Source organism: Diadema setosum, chromosome 21, assembly GCF_964275005.1.
Source record: "Diadema setosum chromosome 21, eeDiaSeto1, whole genome shotgun sequence".
NCBI lineage: Eukaryota > Metazoa > Echinodermata > Echinoidea > Diadematoida > Diadematidae > Diadema > Diadema setosum.
This window is the reverse complement of record NC_092705.1, coordinates 15,599,023-15,626,472: the sequence shown is the minus strand read 5'-3', so window position 1 is coordinate 15,626,472 and position 27,450 is coordinate 15,599,023. Positions and strand designations below refer to the sequence as shown.

The 27,450-nt window shown below is 40.2% G+C and overlaps 1 long non-coding RNA gene across 1 annotated transcript; it reads left to right on the top strand.

Annotated features, from left to right (window-relative positions):
- The first annotated feature begins 245 nt into the window (after nucleotides 1-245).
- On the top strand, nucleotides 246-27,012 carry LOC140244717 (uncharacterized). Its single transcript, XR_011902305.1, has 3 exons — nucleotides 246-384; nucleotides 25,279-25,445; nucleotides 26,079-27,012. It is a non-coding gene; the product is annotated as an uncharacterized lncRNA (long non-coding RNA).
- The last annotated feature ends 438 nt before the right edge of the window (nucleotides 27,013-27,450 follow it).

Here is a 27,450-nt window from a genome sequence, read left to right as displayed (position 1 = left end):
GGTACACATTTCTTGCAATTTTCATTTATCTTTCAGACAAAAATGTTATGGAGACAAAACTTTGTAATAATTCTACAGGATTTCCACGATGGCATTGATTCTCTATCTTATGCTTTATCTCAACAAACTTCAGCAACTCAGCCATACCCCCACAAGAGTGTGACGATTTGATTTGAAATGAAAATAAGCTCGTATATAAGGCCGGACATCCATTTCGAGCAGTCTTTATATCTGCGCATTGTAGTTGAATAGTGTGTTTTGATTTCTAAACGTGCATCAAAGTTAAACCCCTTATATTCACTATGAGTACTGAGACGTCAGAGTCGGATGATTTTTCTAGTGAAACTTATTCACCGCCGTCTGCTTCGGTAGAAGTCAGTGAGCGTAAGTTTTCCATCTTGATTTTAGATATTGTCCTGATACTCCTCTGCAAGCAAAGCCTAAGCTTTAAGTTACGGGTTCGATAAACACATTAATTTGACACGCCGGGGTATAAATATACGGATGTATTATTGGATGTCATGAAAACATGATTCTGATGTGCATGCACGGCTGTCGATTTTTTTTTTCCTCTGAAGTCTACACGTAATTTCTGCATAAAAATGTGTGATTAACACAATTTGAATTTTGTAACGACAAAAATGAGACATTATCAAAAATTGTTCGCCTTTAGGACGATCTCAGAGCTTTCACAATCATGGTTGCTACATATTTGTCATTTGATAAATTGATTATCGCTGATCGACATATCAGGCCACAGAAATATCAATCGATCATCATCATGATCATTTTTGTTTTGTTGTTTGTTTCATTTTCCACCTCGCGGCGTTAGCTGGTTTCATCATGTTCACAGGTTTATGGACCCGCTCTTTACGATGAATGAATGAGGCGGGACCTTTTAGGTGAATGCAGGCGTTTATTTCATATTTACGTCAAAACTAATGATGAAAAATTCTTATTTGAAATCCAACAAAAGGTTGTGTAATGACACTGTTTATGTTTGGCAAGTGATAGACAAAATTTTGAATTCAACAGGGGTTTACAAGTAGAGTTTAGGGGTAAAGGATTGCTTTCGGATTTATAAATGTACAATTTGGAATTTATATTTTGCTCAAAATGCATTGAATCAATAAACATTGTAAGTATAGTAACGAGGAAAGAGGAAAATTTGAGAGAGAGAGAGAGAGAGAGAGAGAGAGAGGTTGTAAGAACTGAAAGAAAAGCTAAAAGATTAGCCGGATGAAGAGATATGTAAGATACGTGCAGAAAAAGGCCATATTTACAAATTGCTTGTAATTTGCGAGAATGAAAGAGTTGGGATTCGTGCCAGGACTTCTAGGTATGAATTAGGAGAAAGAAATGTAAAAAGCAAAAATCTTATGCAATTAATTTAATCAAAGAAATATAAGAGTATTTCACAAAACTTATCAAAAAAGAGTGACGCAATATTTTTAATAAAATAGTTTATAGTAAGTAAATTATGGATTTTACAGTAAGTTGTATGTACGTCGGAAGTAATTACAAATTCAGATTTTTTTTTTTTTTTACCCTAGATTTATGTTCTTTCTCTCATGAGCGGGAGTGTAAAGAAATTTGTGAAGAATTGATATGGAAGAGAAAATGTTTACAGGTTTGGTAAGTAAATCTATAGGTTATTTTACGGTTGAAGATGAAATCCTACAACGTGACCCATTGTTACCGTACCTTTTTTCATGTTATGCATAGACATTTAGATAGTGTTGAATTACTCAGAAGAACAAAAAAAAAAAAAGATATGTTAACATGTTGGGCTACGGTCAAAACTCAGAGCGGCGAACGAGCGATTTGTAGCCTGCTTGGTCGCTGCTGAAGTTTTGGCAGCGCCCAGCAGTTTTTGGAAATGTCGAGCAGGCTATAAAATCCCAGCGACGCCCGAGCGGTGCCCTGTTAGGCCTAGTTGGGGGCCTAAGGGCTCAAAATGGGCTGTTTGGTTCAAATTCTTCCAAAAGCACCAAATTTGTCTCATAGCTCCCTTGTACCATACTCTTTCGATTTTTGATGGGCGCCAAGACTAAAAACCCTTGGGGCCGCCATATTGGTGAAATCCAATATGGCCGCCATCCGGGTTAAAGGTCAACTGCAGTTACAAATTGAAAAGGTTGATCAAAGTAATGAATCCTATGTGGAAGGGTTTACGGGGTTAGAGAATGTGATTCTAAATGTCACTTCTGCAATTCAAGGTCACTAATCACCTCTCAAGGTCACTTTCAAGGTCAAATAAGGTCAAGTCAGGCATTTCGGGCATTTTTGGAAATGGCGTCTGTAAGCATTCAACTGGAATCTACTGGTACACCTATTTTGTCCCATTTGTCATTTCTTCCATACTTCTTCAGTGGTCAATTAGGGCAAAGAGCGGTTCCATCCCCCTACATATCAATAATTATTATGACAAATAAATGAAAAATTATATATATAATATATATATATGTATATGTATATATATAATGAAAACTTTGAGCACAAAAAATGGGTTTCCATCGGTTTCGTTTTCTTTTCTTATTTTCTTTGCTCAAAGTTTCGCTATTTATCATTTGTTTCTGGCCAGTTTTCCCTTTCTTTGTTTCAATATATATATATATATATATATATATATATATATTATATATATATATATATATATATGTATATATATATATATATATATATATATATACATATGCTTAAATACGGCCACCATCCTATTCCAAGTTGCTGAATCAGGGTGCAATGGCAAAGAGGGTAGTAAATACACCTAATCTTATTTTGTCTTCATTTTTCCTTCTGACGAGATAGTTGGATAGCCCGTATGCAACTAGATGGTCTGTTTGTTTGTAAAGCTGGCCAGTTGTATGTGTACTTGGGGTGGACCACTTTACCGGTTTATGCATCTTGAGTTTTCCGATAACGGAATGCCGATTCGGGATCTTTTCATGTGTCTGGGTTTGTGATTCTTTCACACAAGGGACTTCCACTTTTTATATCCAAGTGATGAGGTGCAAAGTGATGTGCCTCTACTAGAGGGGACGGTATGACAACACACACCATTGCTCAGTGGCTAGACTTGAGATAAGTGGGATTCGAACACAAGTCCCTAGACCGCAAGCCATATGCTACCGACTGAGCCACCTCGTCACCTTTCATGGTCAATTATATAACTTTCCAGCTGACAAGCGATATGGTTCTCCTCCTGCTGAAATTGGTGTATGCCTGCTCTCCCTTGGCAGGACAGTGTCTGCTTCTTCAGTGAAGGAAGCAATGGCCGAAGCTTCCAGGGAATCAAGTTCCTCAATCCAGGTCAGACCAGTTTTCTAGGGGCAGTAAACTAAATTTGATCATTAAAGTCCTTTAATGGCAGTATCTTATCAGAGTAGGTGAAGACAATTCAGCTGAAGGTTTTTTTCTTATCTTTTTTTATTCTCTTTTTATCAAACGAAACCGTTTCTTTACTGAAAGCGCAAATGACTAGGGAAACTAAACACCTATTGATGTTGTATGGGATACTGATCCTGAAGAAAATAATCTTAACATTTTTGCGCAGCAACACTGTGCAGTCCTCTGACAAGAGATGGTGATGGCACCACTCAAATCTCAAATTATGATTGGAAGAGCGTAGCGGCTTCCTGAAAATTAAGATTGAAAAATAAAGAACTGCCCTCATTTATCAGCGCACAGATATCCAAGAATAAATGGGACTGACAACTCGTCCTGAGCACCTGATTCGAGACGGAAATATCCAACAGGAATTGTGATCTCACAATCCTTCAGCTTTCCAACAACCTAGATGCAATCTCCGCAAAGATCCTTACAAAGGATGACATAATGTTTTCTAAAAGCATTTTCTGAAAACAGTATACAATCGCACGGATGAGCATAACATCACATTTTTGGTATAGTGTGCTTTTTTTAATCCCTTTTATCTGAGGGAGTTACGGGTGGGTCGTGGTATTGAAAAGATAAAGGCCTTTTCAGCTCTTTCCTGTACAGCATACCTCTCTTCCAGAGCCCAACATCAGACAGGGTGCGACATTACTTCAGACTTGCTTTGATGTGGCATGCAAAATGCCTAAGTAGTATGGGTCAGCAAACCAGAGCTCACTGACACATTAACTACTTTAATAATCGTGCTCATGTCCAGCAAGGACTGATGAGCAACAAGGTTTATGGGGCAGCCAGCGTCAACGAGGGTAGGCATCATCTCGTCATAACGTGGGAGCAGATCATCAGAAACTACCCTATCTGCTCAAGCGGCGCTGTATCAACATTTCGAAGATGAGTGCTGCTGCAAGTGAGTTTCTACTAGAATCATGACAGCATGGGTCATGATGTGATCCCTGACTTCAGGGAGTGGAGTTGGAGGAAAGATGGCACAGGTACATGGCAATTACTAGTACTATCAGCCACCCTCCGCAGTGCTTCAGTACCAAATTTCATTCTTCTGCACTGCAGCTGTTTCAAGGCATGCATTGGGAGGTGGAAAACATGGATATGAAAAAAAAATAATGAAATGAATGAATGAATGAATGAATGGATGAATGAAGGTGAAAATGCACAATGTAGAGCAGGTGTCAGACGAGCCATGGTCAGTAGTTTGATATTGCTGCAAATTTAAAGGGGGGAGGGGATTGAGGGCCTATCTGACGGGAGGAGACACTGTCGCAATGCCAGCGTCTCGAAGAAATTATTTTCGCTGTCACAACTAATGCAATTTCCAGGGCGACGTCCAAGACGTCTTCAAATAAAGGGACAACTTATTATTTGCTTGGAAGTCACGGGGATGTTGGCACGGCTTTTGCAGTCGCAGGGACTTATCAGAGGCGTCTTTTCTCAGCGACTTCTCCCTTTCGTTGCCATTATGTTATTACGGTCTCCACAAGATGCGGGGACATCTCGATGATGTTGCAGACAAATTTAGTCCCCACGACATGGACACAGTGATGGACACTTCGCAGAGACGTCTCGGAGACAAGCTGGAAGACGGAAATAGTCTCTTCAAAAATCGAAAATGTTCGATTCTCCTGGGAATCCTGGAGATTGGTCTCGTCTCCAGGAGAAGTGCGTCGTAGAGATGTTGCGGAGAGTAGAGTTGCAACCTATAGTCTTCAGACCAACGAGATACCAACTTATAAAGTCTTGTGATATCATACCAATTTGCGTCCAAGCACTTTGGATAGAATCTAAATAGACCCTAGAAGGTGTCATGAAAGTTGTACTATAGCATGTCTAATCTGTACCCTGTTAATGGTGTCACTGGTGGCACCTGTGAAATATGCTTGTTCCCTACATGGCGTCACCAGGACCGTCATGTTTTCTGAACGGCATATTTAGCTGTGGAGGCACAATAAAAAGGACTTTAGAATCGAACTTTGATACACAAGTTCGAAAATAGCAAATTGATGCCAACCTGATGTACTAAAAACTCTCTTAAACACGACATATTTTTTCTTTTTTCATCCAGATTAGGAGTGATCTTCATAATTATTATTTCATTGAATTTAAATCTGAATTATGAATATATATATTGTGATTGAGGATCCCTGAACTGCAACAGAGAAATAAAAACACTTCTCTTTTTAGTGGCAACGTCAAGGACGCTGGTAATATAGAGAGTAACCCCTCCCCCTATTGCTAAACTATTAATATATTCGGTAGCAATAGGATTCTATTTCTCATATATGTATGTTTTTAACTGCATTCCTTGCAGATGAAGATGAAAATAATAATCCAATAATCAAATCTTGAAAACTCTTTTAAAGGGTATCACCCATAATTCTAACGAGCTCTTTTGGCTGTCATTAAAGCAGATGCAAATATACTGAATTCCGCAAATATGACCAGTCGGTGAGGATATTTCCTCTTAGCGCCTGTAATGTAAAAGTAATTAATGGAATGATTGTGACATGAACTATGATATTCCATAGGGAGACCTTATAAGAACCTTTAGGGAGACCTTATAAGGAAAAGTTGACATCAGACCATAAAAACAACTTCAGAATCGAATTCCTTGACCCATAAAACCTCTAAAGCTGACTTTTCAAATTATTGTAACACTTTAAAGGTTTTTAATTGTTATACTGGCCTTTAAACGTAGGTGGTAGTCATATTGGATTTTGCAAATATGCCGCCCCGGAGGGCGCCCTTCACAAGAAATACGTCTTGTTTTCAGCCGTCGACAACTGCAATTCTATTACCAAGGCTGGCATTCCTGGAATATTGTCCATGGGCAAGCCATTTTTTCAATAAACTGTTATGAATACAATGGCTTGACCCCCCAAATGACCTTAAGGTCACCTTATAAGGAAAAATTGACTTCAGACCATAAAAACAACTTCAGATTCGAATTCCTTGATCCAGAAAACGTCTTAACCTGACTTTTTAAATGATTGTAACCCTTTCATGTTTTCAAATGCAAGTGACCTTTAAACCTATATGGCGGGCATATTGGATTTTGCCAATATGGCCGCCCCAGAGGGCTCCCTTCTTGGCGCCCATCAAAAATCGAAATAGTATGGTTTGGGCTACACGTGTGCCAAATTTTGGTGCTTTTGGAAAAATCTGAACCAAAAATCCCTTGCGCCCCCCACTAGCCATGGGGTGAGTTGGTTTTTTCGCTTGTTTCGTTCCGACAACTGCGGCACTAAAATTTCTCCACAGCTACGTGTAAACAAATAACCAAAAAGGCTACAGGAAAAAGTTCGACACAAACCCTCCTGTAGTATTTTGGTAATTTAGGGGGAAACAGTGAACTTTTTTGTCACTGAGGAGCTGAATATGTACACTTTGCCGTGTACGATATTTATTCGCGAACGATCATGTGATGTATGTTATCCAATCCGAATCGAGAATTATTGTTTACGAGTCAAAATGGCCGCCCCCTGTGAGCCTGTCGACGCGTCTACGTCGTCTGCTCAGCCGAAACTTTTAAGATGCGTTATTATGCATGTAACATCGATGACGTTTGAAAATTTCACGGCTATGACAAACCTAACATAGACGAAACCTATTTTGTGTGCCAAAGAGTGGATCAAATTGAGTGGGGGAGACCGTGAAATCGCAGACCAACCAGAACGAAGTGATTCAGCTGCTCCATCAGGGGGACTGACTGCAACCCGCGTAGTAGGATAATTTACAGGTTAGTTTACGTGCGTACAGTCGTAGCAGTCGACACTGCAGTGCAGTCTCTCTCATGTATAGGCCTATGCGTAATGTTAATGACCATGATGACTACATACAAGTACAACGTTAGCTATGTTATGAACGTTGCTTGTGTATGTTATAATGGGCGCTAATGCAGTAGCTTAGCCGTTAGCGTGTCTGTTACATTTTAGATAAATTATCTTGAAGTTGAATTTCACCTTAGCATATCATAGCGCCGTTATAATGTAGCCTAACTTGTTAGGTTTTTACATGTTGTTCTATGTACAGCCCAGGTTAGGTTGATCGATGTAGCTGATCGGTGATATTGTTTTGTAAAAGTCTTTTCACACAGGACTGGATTGAAAAAGGTCTAAACTGCATGTAAATTTATATTTTCATAATCATGGCCATGGAGTATTAATATTAAAAATCCATTATGTTTCTCTCACCCCGAATTTGGCGAACCCCCCCCCCTCAAAACACACATTCAGCATCTCATTAAATTAACTTAATATTTGATATAAATAGATCTAAAAAACCAACAATGACAATAACATAATTTCAACAATTAAACTCCCTAAAACATATGATTACCATTATGTTGTGCCAAACTATAAAGCAGTGGGTGGTGGTGATAGTGAAAGGCCAAGGATTACTAGTATTAATGATGATAAGGCAGTTGTATTCATAATTATGATAATTGATATTGCATGTGATCAGGTGCTGAAAGCTGTAGATGTAATTTAAAATCAGTAATTGCACTGCAAGTACAAGTTGAAGTAGTTGATGATGACAATGATCATGAGGTGTTAATGATTACCTGGCATAGTACTAGGGCCTATTGGTAATTACAAGATTCAAATATTGGCAGTCAATAGTCTACCGTACATTTAATGATATACTGAGTGTAATGTTCAACCCCTCCCTCTAGCGTTTAGCCTTTTTTCCCCCTAACAAAATCCAACGGCTAATCATTGCTGTTCATTTCTCCATTGTATTAAATAGGATTCCATGAAACGTGCTACAAGAGGTTTTTAGGTGATTTGGTTTTATGGATGAATGAATACATACAGTGTGCAAGTTGAATGCATGTGTTTGTTAAGGCTTGCGTGAGCAAAAGTTGTGAAAACCAAATTCCTATTTTTATTTCCATATCAAAAACTACGTGGATGACCGACACAAAGAAATTACGCAAGAATCATTAGATTCCATTTTCAGATGTTTATTATAAAAGATAATAAATATTGTCAACTATTGCATAAATGAAACGTGACATGATAATTGGTAAAGTGACAATATGACATGTTGACGTAGAGTATAGATCTGACAACCCCCACAACAGTGATACTGAAATTAGCAGAGCAGAGGTGTGTTAACATGCTAAGCATGAGTGGCACTGTTTATATAGCGGAAGGCCGCCGCTAGTATAGACTAGATCTACATGACAAACTCACGTGTGTATAAGTACAGTGTATGTGATAAAGTTCCGAATATGAATATGAGTTCCTGGCGAAGTCTTTGCCTGAACGCGATTTTGTCGGGCGCACGGAAGTTGTGGCTATCGCGATATGACGTGACTGGAAAGGAAACTCATGAAGTAGAAGATGATGTAGAGTAGAGATGAAAAAGGGGGTCTCGACAGGCGGTGATGAAGTCGATAATGATGACGATGACCGCTGGAGACGCTTAAAGATGCGACACTCCGTACATGGTGGGACTGAAAAGTCAAGACGGATCGAGGTAGGAGAATGATGTTGATCTCAACCAGCGACGGTGGAGTCGTCGTGCCGGGAGATGTGATGTCTCGACGTTCGTAAAACAAAAGCGTTGAACGGAGAAGAGAAAAGGAAGGATGTCCCTAACTGACGATAAACAGCAAGACCAAAACAGCAGTGTCTCTGGACCGGAACTCTGGTAAGAATGCAGAGTTTACTTCTGCCGGTAGGAAAACCTCAGCTGGTAGGCTGCTGGTGAGTGCAGAATGCACGAAGAAACGACTCAATCGCAGTGAATGGAGTGTGAGACCTTGATGTGCTCGACGAAGGTAATTGATGCGAGAGCGTAGAGATTGTGTCTTGACTCGAGCAGGATCGAGGTGCGAGTGATTTGAAATAGCGTGTCGAATGTGTTCGCGAGAACTGATGTTACAAACATGCGCGTGTTGAGATGCGACGTCGGGTCGCCATTGGTTTAAAGTGAAATATGCAAATACAATTTGTAGATACTACACTAGGGAACTTTACGTGTACAATAACTGTGATTGGATTTATCACTATCAAAATGAATATTAAAATACGCCTATCTACGCAATCTAGACCTGACCGTGAACTGGTCTAAACCGGAATGAGAGGTCAGCAATTAACTAGGTCGGCAAGCTGACATGGAAATTTCCACTCTCACTATCTGAGGCTAGGGAAAATATCAGTGAAAATTAACGATACATGTGGATACAAATACAAGAAGTAGCGATGTCGCTACATTTACTCCCCTGCCAGACACGAAGCTGTAAAATAAATTTTACATCTGAGTGGCGATAAAGGTAAAGAGGAATAAAAATGATCGGAATTTGGATAAAAAGTCTGTCACTCCACGAAGTTTTTGATCACGTCGGGGTCATCAATGTGGAGGATTTGAAACTACCCAATATATTTATATATATTCTTTCGTGTCTAACCTCCAAAAATTATATGTAATCGGTTGGGACAACACAAATATCAACAAATGTAAACAAAGAAATTAATTAAATAATCAATTATGTTCTTTTATTATTAAAAGAATAAAATATCAGATTCTCCAGTGGATTTCTAAACCTGAACTTAAAATTATATATGTCTGTAAACAATGACAAAAAAAATGAGTACTTAATAATTGAATTGAGATTCAAAAAATATATAAGAGACCACGTTTTACACTCTCTGAGAACTTCAATATACACTCATCTAATTAAAATCTAACGTAGATCACTTTACACTGAAAGAGTGATCTAATAATAACCCCTAAAAATAAAACTAATTGAATGTTAATCTTTTACAATGGAAAATATTATTAAATAGATCTATATACGAACGGGTGGTTAGGAGAGATCAGACTCTGATGAGAAATTAATGTCCTTGGAATAACTACGTTGCAGGTAGGAGACAGTGCACGGTGATAAACGGTAGCGATCCGGCAACGATGCAACAGGTAGCGATGCAACAGTAGAAATAGCGATAGTGATGTAACAGTTCCTAGTGATGAGGGAGCCCTCAGAAAGTGTCAGGGAACGATGAGATGAGATGAAATGATATGAGATGAGGTGAGATGAGATGTTGCGGAAGAGATGAGATGAGATGCGATGAGATGTTGCAGAAGAGATGAGATTAGATGAGATGAAATGTTGCAAAAGAGATGAGATGAGATGTTGCAGAAGAGATGAGATGAGATGCGATGAGATGTTGCAGAAGAGATGAGATGTTGCCAGACAGATCAAAGAAATCGCGTGATGATGAACAACAAAGTCCGAAATGAAAGTGTCTCTGAAGGGAAAATCGGTGGCAAGCTCTCTTCGTAATAAATAAAAATATCGGGAAATAATAGGATCATCTCCTGACTTGTGAATTGTCTAGTAAGTAAGTCGGCAAGTGAGTGAGTAAGTATCTATCTACCAAATATATCTTTCAAAAATGTCTGCAAGACATTGCGTTGATAGAATCCCACGTCTTAGCAACGAGATAACAATGCTAAAAAATTGAGCGCGACGCGCTCAGAAAACGCACAAAGAGGCGCACCTCAAATAGCGCAGCGCTCGTTATCACTCAATAGCCATGTCTACACCTATCCAAAAACTTGTAGTTATACTAACTACGAGCGCAAAAATGCGTTCCCCTAACCACGACAAAACTTTGATGCCGTTCACACCTACATGCAGTTAGCAAAACCTCGAGGTAAAGATAACTACGATAGAAAATAAAGGGCGCCTAGTTTGCCCATAGGGTTGCGCACTATTGTGGAAAAAACTGAGCGTCGTGGTTAACAAAACTCCGTTCACATCTGTCATAGTTTAAGTGCGCTGCCACAGCGCGCTTAAACTACGCGCTTAAACCACGACAACACCCTAAGAAATCTTGTGGTGTTGTCGTGGTGTCTTCGCCTTAAGGTTTTGTCGTGGTTTTCTAAACTACATGCGTCTACACCTACGCTAACTTGGAGTTTAGTGCCTCGTAGTTTACAAAACCTCGAGGTTTAGAAAACCTTAAGGTAAAGGGACCTAGGTGTGAACCTCACTAATAATAATAGAATACGCACTTATTTACAGGCACATACGTAATAGTCAATACATTAAATGTGCATAGACTGTGGCTAAGAAGTAGGTCACAATAAGAACATGCTACATTAAATGTACATAGACTGTGGCTAAGAAGTAGGTCACAATAAGGACATGTACATAGACTGTGGCTAAGAAGTAGGTCACAATAAGAACATGCTACATTAGCCCCCTCCTAGTCATGACTTGCTGAAAAGCCAGGAATGACGAATTAAAAGAAATAGAAGCATGTGCTCAAATCTGAAATAATAAATTATCTTGCAAAAGAAACAAAGCGCTTTGGGAAATGAACATGTCGGCCAGATCGAGTGACCCGAGATGGAGGTTTGGGAGGAGGTGGAGTGGGAGTTTTCACTTTCGAGGTTGACGCAGGAGAAGCAGAGACCTTAGTAGCCTCCCTAAGCTTCTGCTGGGACTTTTCCTGTGATATTGAAGGATGCTGTATGAATGCCGGTTTGAGGCGGTCCACACTCACAGTAGCTCTTTTACCGAGCTGATCGATGACAAAGTATTTGGAAGTGCGGTGTTTGACCTGGAAGGGACCGGCATAGGGGGGTTGGAGGGGTTTTTGTACGTGATCTTGACGAACAAATACATATGTACATTCTTCCAAGGCTTTCGGGACAAAAAATGTCTGGGTAGTTTGACGGCGTGTGTCAGACGGCGACAGTGTGATCATGTGGTGCCTGAGCCTATGTACATAGTCTGTGGGGTCCAGAGGTTCTTTTGTTGAACTTGGATCGACCATTTGTCCAGGTAGCCTGAGCGTGGTTCCGTAGACCAGCTCAGCTGGTGTTGATCCGATATCCTCCTTAACTGTGGCACGTATGCCCAGGAGAATGAGGGGAAGATACTCATTCCAGCGGTGAGGTTCAGGCTGAGCCTTGAGAGAGGCTTTAATCTGCCTGTGCAGTCGTTCAACAAGTCCATTGGACTGCGGATGATACGCAGTAGTACGTACTGAGGTACAGCCTATCAGGTCAGACAATGTCTTGAACAACACAGATTCGAATTGTCGTCCGCGGTCGTGGGTAATGGATGAAGGCGTTCCGAAACGGGAGATCCATTGTCCAACGAGGACCTTGGCGACTGTTTCTGCCGAGATGTCCTTGAGGGGAAATGCTTCTGGCCAACGAGTGAATCGATCTACTACCGTCAGTAGGTAAGTGAAGCCTTGTGAAGGAGGCAGGGGTCCAACTAGATCGATATGGATGTGGGCAAAGCGTGCATCAGGGGTAGCAAACGTGCCAAGAGGTGCTCTGGTATGCCTGTGAACCTTTGCTCGTTGGCACTGAACGCATGTGCGCGCCCATGTGCGGACGTCTTTGTTGATCCAAGGCCAGATATATCGCGTAGTTATGAGCTTCTGTGTACCGTTGATGCCTGGATGGGATAGTCTATGGATTGATTCAAAGACTGCCCGTCTATGTTGTTGAGGGATGTACGGACGTGGTTGTCCAGTAGTGACATCACACCAGATGTAACCGGCTCCAGAGGAGAGGGGAACTTTTTCCAATTGCAAGGATGAAGTGTCGTTCAGAAGCGACTGCAGTTCTGCGTCATCTTGTTGATCCTTTGCAATTTTGTCGAGATCGATGTCCTGGGAGGTATGCAGGGCCATGATCGGGATGCGGGAGAGAGCATCGGCAACCACATTGTCTTGACCTTTGATGTGCCTGATATCGCTAGTGAATTGCGAGATAAAGTCCAAGTGACGAATCTCTCTGGGTGAGTGTCGGTCAGGCTTGGAACGAAGGGCGTAAACCAGAGGTTTGTGATCCGTGTAGACCGTAAACTCACGTCCTTCTAGAAAATGACGAAAGTGTTTGATCGACAAGTAGACAGCAAGTAGTTCACGACCGAATGTGCTGTACCTAGCCTCAGTAGGTTGGAGTCTCTTGGAGAAAAAGGCTAGCGGTCTCCACTGCCCATCGAAGTTCTGCTGGAGTACTGCCCCAACAGCGGCGTCAGAAGCATCGACCATGATAGCGCTAGGTCGATCTGATGAAGGGTGTACTAGCATCGTTGCATTAGCGAGTGCCTCTTTGACCTTGCTGAATGCAGAAGTACACTCCTGAGTCCAAGGCATTTGCTTAGAAGAGCGTCGAGGATGCTTGCGTAGTAAGTCAGTCAGAGGTGCAAGGATGTCAGCACAATGCGGGACAAAACGTCGGTAGAAGTTGAACATACCTAGGAAGGTACGCAACTGCTTCAGCGAGGTAGGTTGAGGGAAGTCTCTGATTGCATTCACCTTCTCTGGCAGAGGGCGACAACCATGGCAGTCAAGATGATGGCCCAGGAAGTGAAGTTCAGGCTTGCCAAACTCGCATTTCTTAGGGTTTATGACCACACCATACTCTTGTAAGCGTGCAAAGAGTTGCCGCAAATGTTCACGGTGCTGGTCAGGTGTCTCGCTAGCGATCAAGAGGTCGTCGATATATGCATAGACGAAAGGTAGATCCCTTGTGACACGGTCGATAAACCTTTGAAAGGTTTGTGCTGCATTGCGTAGGCCGAATGGCATCCGCTTGAAGTGGAAGAGTCCGAACGGAGTAGTGATAGCAGTTTTTGGTACATCTGCCGGATCAATCGGAATCTGGTGGTAAGCTCTGACCAGGTCGATCTTTGAAAAGATCCTTTTTCCGACCAAGTTAATTGCAAAGTCTTGCAAATGTGGTATTGGATACCTGTCAGGCACTGTAACGCGATTCAAGGCGCGGTAGTCTCCACAAGGACGCCAGTCTCCTGACTTCTTTGGGACCATGTGCAGAGGGGAGGACCATGAGCTATCAGACGGCTCAATAATACCGAGATCTAGCATGTGCTGGAACTCATCCTTGGCTATTTTGAGTCGATCATCAGCTAGTCGGCGAGGGCGAGCAACGCATGGTGGGCCCTTGGTGACGATATGATGTGTCACGTCATGCTTAATGGGTACGTCCTTGTATAGGGGACGAGTGATGTCAGCGAATTCAGTCAAAATCTCCTCGTATGGATTCGTCGGTTCAACCGGGCTCAACATGAGATGAGTGCCAGGTGAGGTAACTGGACCTATAGCAGCAACAGTCAATTGTGTCGTTGAGTCCCTGAGTTGCCGAGCACGAACATCCACTGTCAGTCCAAAATGATGCAAGAAGTCAGCTCCTAGCAGTGGTGTGGTTACGTCTGCTACAACAAAGATCCACCGAAAAGTTCGCCGAAGGCCTAGGTTGAGGGTGAGAGATCTTTGTCCATAAGTTCTGATAGTAGATTTATTCGCCGCCTGTAGAGTGTAATGAGAAATGGATTTGCGATCCTTTTCAGAAGCAGGAAGTACACTCACAGTTGCTCCGGTATCCACTAGGAATCTCGTCTGTGAGGAATATTCCTTGACATAGAACAGGCGGCAGGCGGTGTTCCCAGCTGGTATTGCCGCGTCTACTGGCTGGGATTCGCGTTTCCCGCCGGGGAAGATTTGTTGGTCATTGGGAATTTACAAGGTTGATTGCATCGCTTTGCTTGAGCGCCGAAGTGATAATGATACCAGCACAAGTCTCCGACTGACTTGCGGTCCTGGTTCTGACTGCGCTCTCTACTTGGGCTACGATTACGCACGGACTTTGATCCTTGCGATGTTGAGCGTGAGCGTCCTTCTAGCTGAACCTGAAGTCTGTCAACTGCTGAAACTAATGCGTTTACCTTAGCTTCAAGGTTCAGGTTGCTGCTGCTGTTGACTGGCATAGGCTCCTCATGAGTCACAGGTGCCGTCGCGGCGACTTGAGGAATGTGCACGTCCATGATGCGGTCAGCTAGATTCGACAAAGCGTCTACAGAAACTGCGTCAACTGATGCCGCCAAGACAACTCGTACGTTTGGAGGTAAGCGTTGTAGGAAAAGCTCCTTGAAAATGCCTTCCTCGAGGTGACGTTCTCCTAGTAGTTGGCGCATTCGGCGTAGGAGCTGAGACGGCTTCTTGTCTCCTAACTCTTCTTCACTGAGAAGGAGTTGTACTCTCCTCTGTTCTGATGCAGTTGTGCGCTTGATTAACTCAGCCTTGAGAGTAGCGTAAGGCTTTTCAACAGGAGGATTGATAATGAGGTCACGCACCTCCACTGCTATCTCGGGCTGGAGGGCTGAGACTATGTGGTGATACTTCGTCTGATCGCTAGTAATATTGCGGGTCGCAAACTGAGCCTCAGCTTGACCGAACCAAACGATTGGATCAGCTGGCCAAAAAGGTGGCAGCTTAACTGATACATAGCTTACTGCAGGCTGTACGACTGATGTCGTCTCCGTGGATTGTTGTGGCATAGCCATGACTAGAGGAGACTAAATATTATACAGATAATACAGATATTATACAGTAGGACCTAGTTTCAATTAGATATGTGTGTCTTTCAACCGATCACGTCGGGGTCACCAATTTAGGTGATTTGGTTTTATGGATGAATGAATACATACAGTGTGCAAGTTGAATGCATGTGTTTGTTAAGGCTTGCGTGAGCAAAAGTTGTGAAAACCAAATTCCTATTTTTATTTCCATATCAAAAACTACGTGGATGACCGACACAAAGAAATTACGCAAGAATCATTAGATTCCCTTTTCAGATGTTTATTATAAAAGATAATAAATATTGTCGACTATTGCACAAATGAAACGTGACATGATAATTGGTAAAGTGACAATATGACATGTTGACGTAGAGTATAGATCTGACAACCCCCACAACAGTGATACTGAAATTAGCAGAGCAGAGGTGTGTTAACATGCTAAGCATGAGTGGCACTGTTTATATAGCAGAAGGCCGCCGCTAGTATAGACTAGATCTACATGACAAACTCACGTGTGTATAAGTACAGTGTATGTGATAAAGTTCCGAATATGAATATGAGTTCCTGGCGAAGTCTTTGCCTGAACGCGATTTTGTCGGGCGCACGGAAGTTGTGGCTATCGCGATATGACGTGACTGGAAAGGAAACTCATGAAGTAGAAGATGATGTAGAGTAGAGATGAAAAAGGGGGTCTCGACAGGCGGTGATGAAGTCGATGATGATGACGATGACCGCTGGAGACGCTTAAAGATGCGACACTCCGTACATGGTGGGACTGAAAAGTCAAGACGGATCGAGGTAGGAGAATGATGTTGATCTCAACCAGCGACGGTGGAGTCGTCGTGCCGGGAGATGTGATGTCTCGACGTTCGTAAAACAAAAGCGTTGAACGGAGAAGAGAAAAGGAAGGATGTCCCTAACTGACGATAAACAGCAAGACCAAAACAGCAGTGTCTCTGGACCGGAACTCTGGTAAGAATGCAGAGTTTACTTCTGCCGGTAGGAAAACCTCAGCTGGTAGGCTGCTGGTGAGTGCAGAATGCACGAAGAAACGACTCAATCGCAGTGAATGGAGTGTGAGACCTTGATGTGCTCGACGAAGGTAATTGATGCGAGAGCGTAGAGATTGTGTCTTGACTCGAGCAGGATCGAGGTGCGAGTGATTTGAAATAGCGTGTCGAATGTGTTCGCGAGAACTGATGTTACAAACATGCGCGTGTTGAGATGCGACGTCGGGTCGCCATTGGTTTAAAGTGAAATATGCAAATACAATTTGTAGATACTACACTAGGGAACTTTACGCGTACAATAACTGTGATTGGATTTATCACTATCAAAATGAATATTAAAATACGCCTATCTACGCAATCTAGACCTGACCGTGAACTGGTCTAAACCGGAATGAGAGGTCAGCAATTAACTAGGTCGGCAAGCTGACATGGAAATTTCCACTCTCACTATTCTGAGGCTAGGGAAAATATCAGTGAAAATTAACGATACATGTGGATACAAATACAAGAAGTAGCGATGTCGCTACAGGTTTATAGATAGCTAGGAAGCGAAAGCTGAAGGAGGAGCCTGGTCCGTCAGCAGGAGCATCTGTTTCCTCCCCTAAGATGCTCACATCAAGATCAAGATTTTCTTCTGGAAGCTCTTCAGGTTCTGCTGTGTTGCCTGTAAAATGCATCATTTGCAACAGAGTCAACCTGCTCATTACTTGCCAAGGGAAATAGGTTAATATGATTGATATTGAAGCATGAAAACATTGTCATGTTACTAGAAGTTGTCCTTGATAAAATGGAGCAATATATATACACCACTGAAACATTCACACACATACACAAAGAACTTCAGTGCAAAGTTCAGAAACAACAGGATGTACTGTATATGCACCAATGCTTTGGTCAATGTGATTGATATTCAAGAATTGACATCTTACCAAAGTTGTGCATGATAAAATGTCTTTGTAAGACAGATTGCTTCCTGTATTTTGAATGCCAATGTTTATGCAACATGTTTTGACTCCTTGCCTCAGTATGTGATTGTTCGCCCTTTAGCAAACATTTCTGCCCACTATTATGATTTGATTAGGGTTGAGTTATTCTAAGAACAAAGATGTTTTCCTAAGTGTGTTTTTTTTTTTCATAAAACTGAATGACTACGATTAAAATTTGTTTCTCCCACTCTGGGAAAAAAAAATGTAACTATTATTAATACTGAAACAGAATGTTCATGTAGAAAGGTCAGTACAATGTAGGTGTGAGTACGAAATCAGTTTGCTAAAACTAATACACACCAGCCAAATGAAAATTGTGCATAAGTTGAGTCAGGTTTGCACAGATCCTCTGATATTGGAAGTTAATTGCAATGTTATCATAATTTTTAATGCCAAACCTGTTTTACTCTCTCCAAGATTTTCAGGTACACATTGCCTCCAATACAGAATCCAACAGTTTTCACTCATGAATGGGTAAACTATAATTTTGCCTTTATTTTATATATTGGCATTTTTCAAAACTTTTACACCCTTTCAAGGATATTTGGACCATGGAATGTTCCAGGAAATTTATTAAAACTAGAAAATTTGACTGATTATCATTTTGAGCTATCTTACATGAAAGGAGGTAGTGTCCCTCCTTGTTGTAACCTAATGATAGCAATGAAAACTTCAGGAAATTTTATGAAGTTTAAATTTTCTAGTGCTAAAGTAATGTATACCGGTAATATTTCATGAACAACGTGATTGCTATGTGATCTAAGTATATTAAAGCTTCTTAAGAAGAAGAAGAAGAAGAAGAAAAGAAAAACATGTTTACTGATAAACACTATGATCTGTTTAATAGTAATGTCTCATGTGTGTAAATGAGTTCATGTGTGTAAATGAGTTTGTGTGTGTGTGTGTGTGTGTGAGTGTATATAATATGTCAGCGTTTTTATGCACCTGTGTATATGTAATGCACTGATCAATACATGTAATGTATCATTGCGTGTGTTCATGTTTATGATAATCTTTTTTTATGATGCTGATGTGATAAATGGCCAAGGCATGTAGAATATTTTAATACACTTGGGTATATTGAATCTTCATAACTATGTGTGTGTGCGTAAGACTATGTGTGTGTGCATGTGAGGGTGTGTGTGTGTACAATAAGATTCTCCCATATGCACGCGGACACACACACAAATAAACACACTGAATTTTTTTCTTCTTTTTTTTTTTTGCCTTGAATGATTAGTCATTTGATTAATAACATGTCTTTGAACAGAATACATGTATAAGGCATTTGCCTTGACCTCTGACGGTCAGTCAGTGCTCTCTCTCATATGGTCTCGAACCACTTTGCTCTTGTCCTCCTTTGCGTAGCCAGCATCAGGAAAAGCTGAAACGTGAGATATAATGCAACTATTAAACCAAAACTTCCTTTTTTTTTCTAGGTATATGGCTAAAAGCAGTGCTTTACAAACGTGTATATGTATTTCAGCTTAGAAACACTATGGGAACTATACTGCGGCTAGCAGCCCCATATGCATAATTACTGCTGCCAGCAGCCCCATACGCATAGCGTCATGGGGCTGTGAACTGTAGCATACAGGATCATGACGGATGTTTTATCGCGGACAAAATATCAACTTAAAATCGGGTGAAAATCTTAAATTTGAAGACTTATTAATAAATTTGAAGTATTGATAACAGAGTTCGTGCAAGGTTTGCTTCTGCAAATAGTTCCTTTCTGTTCAAATTGATGACTAAATGTGACTCGGTCGAGAGGAAACTGGGAGAGCTACACTGAATTGACGGCCAGCGCATGCGCACACAGACATCTTATACTATACTTATGACGGTGTGCGCCTGCGCTGACCGTCAATTCAGCGTAGCTCTCCCAAATTCCTCTCGACCTCGTCATATTAAGTCATCAATTCGAACAGAAAATGACTATTTGTAGAACCAAACTTTGCACGAACCCTGTTGTCAATACTTAAACCTTACTTGTAAGTCTTCAAATTGAAGAATTTTTGTTCGATTTAAGGTTGACATTTGTCCGCGATACTACCTTGTCATGATCCTAAATGCTACAATCCGCAGCCCCATTACGATATGTGTATTGGGCTGCTGGTCGCAGTTTATAAAATATGGATTTTCGCAAAAACTACAGGATATTTCGAGGAGAACTTTTTACAGTATATTTAGGATGTACAAAACATCACATTTCCGCATTCAGAAAGTAGTGCCAGTGTTGCTGGAACGAAACCCATTTTCTAAGCCTCTTTTTCAGCTTCACCCCATGGCCTATGTCGATTTCCCGTACGTCACCGACCGATTTTAGGTTTAAACAAAAAACGAATAGAAATACGGGGATCTTCCCCGCGCAGAGACTGAGCATTTACCGAGCGATGCCCCATTGGCAACTGGACGATCCCCCATCGGCCACCGGCCGATTTTTACGAAATCGCTCAGTAACCATCGGGTGATCGATAGGTCATCTATAGGCGTACCGGCGGCCGCCCGCCGGTCTCTGCCGGAACTTTTCTCGCGAGGTACCTGGGTTTATTCATCTACCTATATATGTGATTTGTGATGTGATAATCAATTGATTAATTAAGATAAAAGTAGAGGTTAAATATTTAAGATTTAAATTACCGACTATCAAACCTTAGTTATATGAAACGAGAGATAACTAGCAATAAGGAAATCAAATAAGAGGGAGGAAATCCAAAATGGAACAAAAGTAAAAATAGATTAGAATTTCCCAAAATATCTAAGTTTGCTTCTATACTTAACGGTATTTTTCTTTTCCTATTCATTTTTTAATTTCCCCTTTCTGGTCATTCATATCTCTCTTCATTCAATAGGCCTTTAATAAATGATAAGATAACTCAACCATATATTAGTAACTCTACATATCGACACTAACTTTTAGTTTTCATCTTTTAGCCACAAGGTGGTTGTCCCTGTCTTCCATGTTTCTCATGTTGGTTGTTGAAATGCGTAGAGGTTGGTGGGATTCCTTTTCTTCTATCCCTCCCCCTGCTTTTTCCACATTGCCTTGGCTTCTCTTTTCCACCTACAGTCCCTGATATCCTTCAGTGCTTCTGTTATCTTTATCTTTATTATTTTAGTCCCTAAATCGCTCAACGGCAACCACTCGTTCTATTCTATTGTTTTATTTTTTTTGTCATTTTTCTCTACATTTTTTTGTTTTTGTTTTCTAAATCGCTTGTAGGCAACTGCTCGATTAGGACAGTGCCTGGGCGGTTGTCGCTCGGACACCGAGCGTATTTGGGGCAGCAAGTGAAAACTGGTCGGTCGCCGCTGAATTTTAACTTCGAGTAAAAACTTCAGTGGCGACTGACCGATGTCCTAAAAATCAGTGGTGCCTGGTCGGTCACGGGTTGATCACCAGCTGATCACCGGTTGCTGTCCGACCATAACTGCCTTAACATTCGCCGCCCGGTCGCCGAGCAGACTGATTTTAGGGGTTGTGACCGTAGCCTCAATGATAAATAACAAACTAAAAAATCATAAGCCAAAGTTGTTAAAAGTAGGAGGGGGTCACGATGGGTTCTTTGAGTTTTCCTCGCTGGTAAAAGTAGATGTTTTACAATTTCAGAGTTTTATTCTACTTTGGAACCCCATGTGTAAGAAAAAGAAAAAGTTTTAAAAAATCAAAGTCACAGAATAAAAGCATTTCATGAGGGAGGCAAAGAGATTAGACACTGATAGGAAAAATGCATATTTTAAAAACTCTCATCTGTACTTTAATTATATCTTTCGCGTCTCAACCAATCTGCCAGAAGGGGTCATCCCACAAAACCGACACACACTGCAAGTCATACAACCCACGAGTTTGACGTAGAAAAAAAGTCCATGAGACATACAGCTCACGAGTCATACAACCCATGAGTTTGACACTATGCAAACAAGGCGTAAGAGTTCGACACAAGGTAAAAACGATCCACGAGTTCGACATTACATCACGGGACTCAATGGGTCGGTCTCGCGGATATTGTTTGCTAATTGTTGAACTCGTGAGTCTCGTGCTATTTGCTTTATAGTGCTGAACTTGTGGGCCTTGTTTGCCTAGTGTCGGGCTCATAGGTTTCATTTGATTAGAGTCGAACTGATTGGCTGTATTATTCGTGGGCCGTACGATTCGTGGGTGTCGAACTCGTGACTTGCACCCTGCTAAAAAACATGTAAGAGGTATTTTTATCTAAATCATTCATTTTGAATTCACTTTTTACTACAAGTTAGTATGGATTTGCTAGGAGCCTCAAAAAAAGGAGAGATTTCACGAGTAATTGCTATTATGTAAGGAAGTAGGTTCTTTGAATGATAGAATTACTTGAGTTGAAGGACATTTGAATTACAATGAAAATTTGTTGTGGAAAAATTGTAGAATTACAACATGTAACTCACTTTATGTACTAATTGATAAATAAGACAAAAGGTATGATTTTTTTTCTATATAATCGAAAGTAAAATCTAAATGAATAAAATACTTCCTTCTTGGTGGAAGAGGAATAAAGAGGGTACAGAGTTAAAAAGAGATGTAAATAAGATGAAATGAATTTTACTGGTAGAAAATATCAAAGATGTCTACTCCAAATTGGTGAAGACAATAAGTGATGATTTAACGGTGAAAGCCAATATCAGACGAAAGAAGACACGAAATCTATCTTCACTAGACTAGGAAGTAAAACTTTTAATTCTACCTTGAGGGATTTTCAGTTTAGATTACCTCATGGTTAATAGTGTATACAAATTAAACAAATTTGAGCTTACATAAAATTTTTTTTGTTCTTTTTGTCTTAAAGAGGATGAGACATATATTAATAAACATATCTTTATTTGTGTGAAATTGTTAGGAGTATTTGGAGAAGGTGCATTTATTTCTAGATTACGTTAATCTTCTAAATTTTAGCTTAGAAGACATTTAATTTGGTATTGATTGACCAAATAAAGGCAAAGCCTATTTAGTTAATCATTATCTTTAGATATTACTTTTAGGAAGAAAAAAGGAATACTATGGAAACTGAACTTTAAATCAAAAGGCGATAGAAACAAAATAGGTCAGAAAAAAAATGCAATTTGACATAATATGTTGCCACTTCATTTTTTAAAGTGGGAAATTTGGAAAGTTTACTTTTGTGCTTCATTTTTTTTTTTCATTTTAATGTGTCAAGGTGAAAGGGGTGCTTATTGGATACGGAGAAATATGTTTTTCCGCCTGTAGGAAGGAAATCAAAACTTAAGATTGGTCTTGATTGTTGTGAGATGATTTTAGTCGGCAATTGCGATGTTTTGACTGTCTAGAGTTTTGCTTTGGAAAAAATAAACAAACAAAAATAAACCCTAATGAGGTATATTGTACTGCTAGGCGTTGACCCTTTTGACATGATTAGTAACACAGCTACGAGTCTGATGTGATTTGTGAAATTGCAAAATATTGCATTCTATTCTGTACATTTTTTTTTTCATTAATGAAATATAAACATTCTTTAAAGCAAAAGAAAGAAAGCAAAGACACCATTCGGACCATTTTTTTTTCATATCCACTCCATTTAAGCCTTGTGTACTGTAAACGTTTTTTAAGGTGATGTATTCATCTTGTGTCTGTCAGCAGTGGCGTATCTAGGGGGGGGGGGGGGCAAGGGGGGCACGTGCCCCGGGCGCCACTCTTTGGGGGCGCAAAAAAAAACGAAAAAAAAAAACGAAGAAGAAGAAGAAAAAAAAGGGGAAAAAAACGAAGAAGAAGAAGAAAAAAAAAAGAAAAGAAGAAGAAGAAGGAGAAAAAAATAAAATAAAATTTTCGGCTCGCTCGCTGCGCTCGCTCGCCAAAATTTATATAAAAAAGAAGGTAAGAACAGAACGTGATGATGACAAAATGACAGTGTCTATTGTGTTCACACATGTCATTTTATATCTAGAAGGCAAAATGTTTCACGGAGCAGCGGCTGCAATTTCTTTCGTTCTGAAGCGATCGCCAGTTGGATCAAAAGAAGGCGCCAACAGGGGGAGGGGGGGGGGGGCGCAAACCCCCCCCCCCCAAATCAAACAAGATAATAACAAAACGTAATGATGACGCGGAAATCTACAATTTCGGCTCACTCGCTCGTACTAATTTAGAGTATTTTTTTTTCAAGTCCTCAGTTTGTTGGTATAAATCGTTATCTATAAGGCCGTCACTATATCTTGATTAGAATTGTAAGATTTAATAAGCAAAAAATGACAAGAGTTTCATGATTTGTAAGCTGAAGTACAAAAATTTTCGGCTCGCTCGCTACGCTCGCTCGCCAAAATTTGTTTAAAAAAAGAGAAGAAGATAAGAACAAACAAAATGATAATGTCTATTGTTTTCACTCATGTCATTTTATATTTAGCAGGAAAAATGTTACACGGAGCAGCGACTGCAATTTCATTCGTTCTGAAGCGATCGCCGATTGGATCAAAAGAGGACGCGAACGGTTTCGAATATACGGGGGAGGGGGCGCAAAAAAAAATCAAAAAAGATAAGAAAAAAACGTAACGATGACGCAGAAATATACAAATTTCGGCTCGTTCGCTCGTACTAATTTAGAGTATTTTTCAAGTCCTCAGTTTGTTGGTATAAATCGTTATCTATAAGGTCGTCACTACAATTGTGAGATTTGATAAGCAAAAAATTACAAGAATTCCATGTTTTGTAAGCTGAAATACAAAAATTTTCGGCTCGCTCGCTGCGCTCGCTCGCCAAAATTGATAAGAAAAAGATAAGAACAATACGTGATGATGACGAGGACATATACAAATTTCAGCTCACTCGCGCGCACTAATTTAGAGTATTTTTTAAAGTCCTCAGTTTTTTGGTATAAATCGTTATCTATAAGGCCGTCACAATATTTTGATTGGAATTGTAAGATTTGGTAAGCAAAAAATGACAAGAATTCCATATTTGTAAGCTGAAATACAAACATTTTCGGCTCGCTACGCTCGCTCGCCAAAATCTATCAAAATTCATTACATTTAAATCACCCTCAAAAGATCCCTTTTAAGTGCTTGAAAAAGCATCATGTGGACTTAAAGTCCCTACCGGGATGGGGATGGGGTTGAACACTTTTTCAGAAATTAGGGGCGCAATTTTCGTGCTTGCCCCGGGCGCCGTTTTCCCCAGATACGCCACTGTCTGTCAGGTTTCGATTTACGCATTTGCGATCAATCTTGTTCACTGCTTTTTTCTCCAAATTCAAATCTTATTAGGAGTGGCATCCTGTGTAATATTATCTCATTTCATCTGTTCTGCTTGTGGACGCATCTTGTTTGGAATCTAGCATTATTGATATCTTAATTACCATTGATTTCATTAAAAAGAGACATAGAATCGAAGCTAATTAAAGAAAGGAATGGATGATAACATGTTAGTAATCATCATAATCATCATGAAACAAAGAGACAGAGTAACAGTAGAATGTCGGAAATAATTACATTTCGTGTAGAGTAATCAGTAGATTTTTCTTCTGTCATTTTTTTTTAGCAAGTACAGGTGACTCTACAAATGGCTCTTCAGATGACTCTACAAATGGCTCTGCTGGTGGCGGATCTAGTGATACCAGTGGGTCCAGCACGAACGGAGGAGGGGCATCTGACTCGAAGTAGGCAGACAACAACAACAACAACAACAAAACTCTTTAAACACAAGCGGTAAGGTCACTTTTGTATTCGCTTTGTTTTTTAATCTGTGTCATTCACCATGATATCCAAATACTTGTCTGTATGTGTGTCTGTGTGTGTATGTGTGTGTGCCAGTCTGTATGTCTATACACCTGTACTAAAATCTTATTTTTGTATAGGTCAATGGATTATATCTTTGGACCACGATGAGGGGGTCGTTCAGCTTTGGGTTGGGTGACAGGTGATCAGCTTGAACGAAACAAAAGTGTAATTTCAATTAGTGACCATGCTGAGTGGCAGCTAAATGAGAGATTTTACAAGTTATAAACTTCAACTTTGCGTGTTTCATGATGCGCAAAGCCCGCAAGTCAGAATGCACTGAGGAGACAGAGAATTTCATCTAGCATTCTTATAGAGAAGAGAAAGTGACTTTGTCAATGCTGTGTATCGGCACGTGGCTGACAAAACCCGCGATTTAAAGAAAAAAATCTCAACCCGACTCTTGTCACTGCCAAGCTTTAAAAAATATCAAGACACATGTATATAGTTAATTTAGCTGTACATTTTGGAATTACGTGTATGTTGTGTATAAAACATGAATAAGGATTGTATGTCACGTGACCAAACTTTTGATTTACATTTCCTGATATATTTTATTCATAGGTATCATCATGGATGTATGCTGCCGTGGAAGCGCTGGTGATCAACACCTTGGCTGCCGGCGATTCTTCGGGAATTTCCCAAGCTGGATTTCATTTGTTTTTGCCTTGAACTATAGTAAAGATAAAATACTACAATGAATTAGTGAGAGATTGTGGCAGAACACAAACTGAAATAAAAATCAGACCTGAATAAATCAAAACTTTGTCTTAGATTGCACCCAATGTCGCCCATGAATAATTGTTGATTGTTTTTGGAAAAACTTCACGTACAACGAGCATTAGGTAACAATAGTTTTTGTTTTCCTTTCTTTCAGGCGAGGTAAAAATATAGCCCAAAACGCAACAATGATACGTGTGATTAAGTTATTCTGTACAATGTTGATCCTAATCAGTCATCCAATGAAAGGGTTATCACCAAACTAAAAAGAAAAAAAATGATAAAGGTAACATGACCAATATTTGCATTTTGCTTTTAAGAAAAGTACAATACAGAAATATTTCAAATCTCAATTATCTTTTGGTCTCAGCCTTTCTCTGAAAAGATGCACAGCCGCTTGAAAATATATGTTTTAGAGTTAAAAATGCAATCTTTGGGCTGATACCCATCTTAATGAAGTAGCATCTTAGACGCAGTTTTTTTTATACAATGTTTAAAACAATCCCACTTGCCATTTCCAGTAAAACAGTCAATAAACATTTCCACGCACTACGTACCTAGAAGTCCATACAAAAGTTAACACCTTAATGAAAATAATCCATTTGCAGATCTGCAAGAAACAGCAAATTGTGAATTCATGACGTAAAAATGGGCATATACCTTTATTACAGAACCGCTGTTTCAGTGGTATGTGTGTGTGTGTGTGTTTAAAGGTTTCCGTTTTGAGAGTGATAACGTAGTCTCAAAATAATGACAAATAAAATCTGCCTACATTTTCCAGCAATAAGCTTTTGATATGCGAGTCATTAATCTGTGTCCACAGCTTTTGAGAAAATACATCATACAGATTGAATTATTGTTCATTACAACAGACAAATTAAGAATATTTTATGCCTTATCCGTGATGATTACGTTTCAGATGAAGATGCCGTCGATGACGCATATATGCGTAAGGAATTGTAAATCATACTCGTTACCTGACAAGACATACGGCATACAATGAAAACAACCACAAACTTCTCTTTCTCAGTTTCTCTTATTGATACTTTTCCCTCTACAATTTTCTGGGGGGGGGGGATTCATGAAGCGTTTTAGTCGGATATTTCCCTGACAAAGTGTTACAAGCTACTGGAATCCTTGCATCTGATTGGCTAAGAGCAAATTTGTCTGGCAACTTTGTCGGACAAAATGCTTCATGAACCCCTCCCCCTTGCCC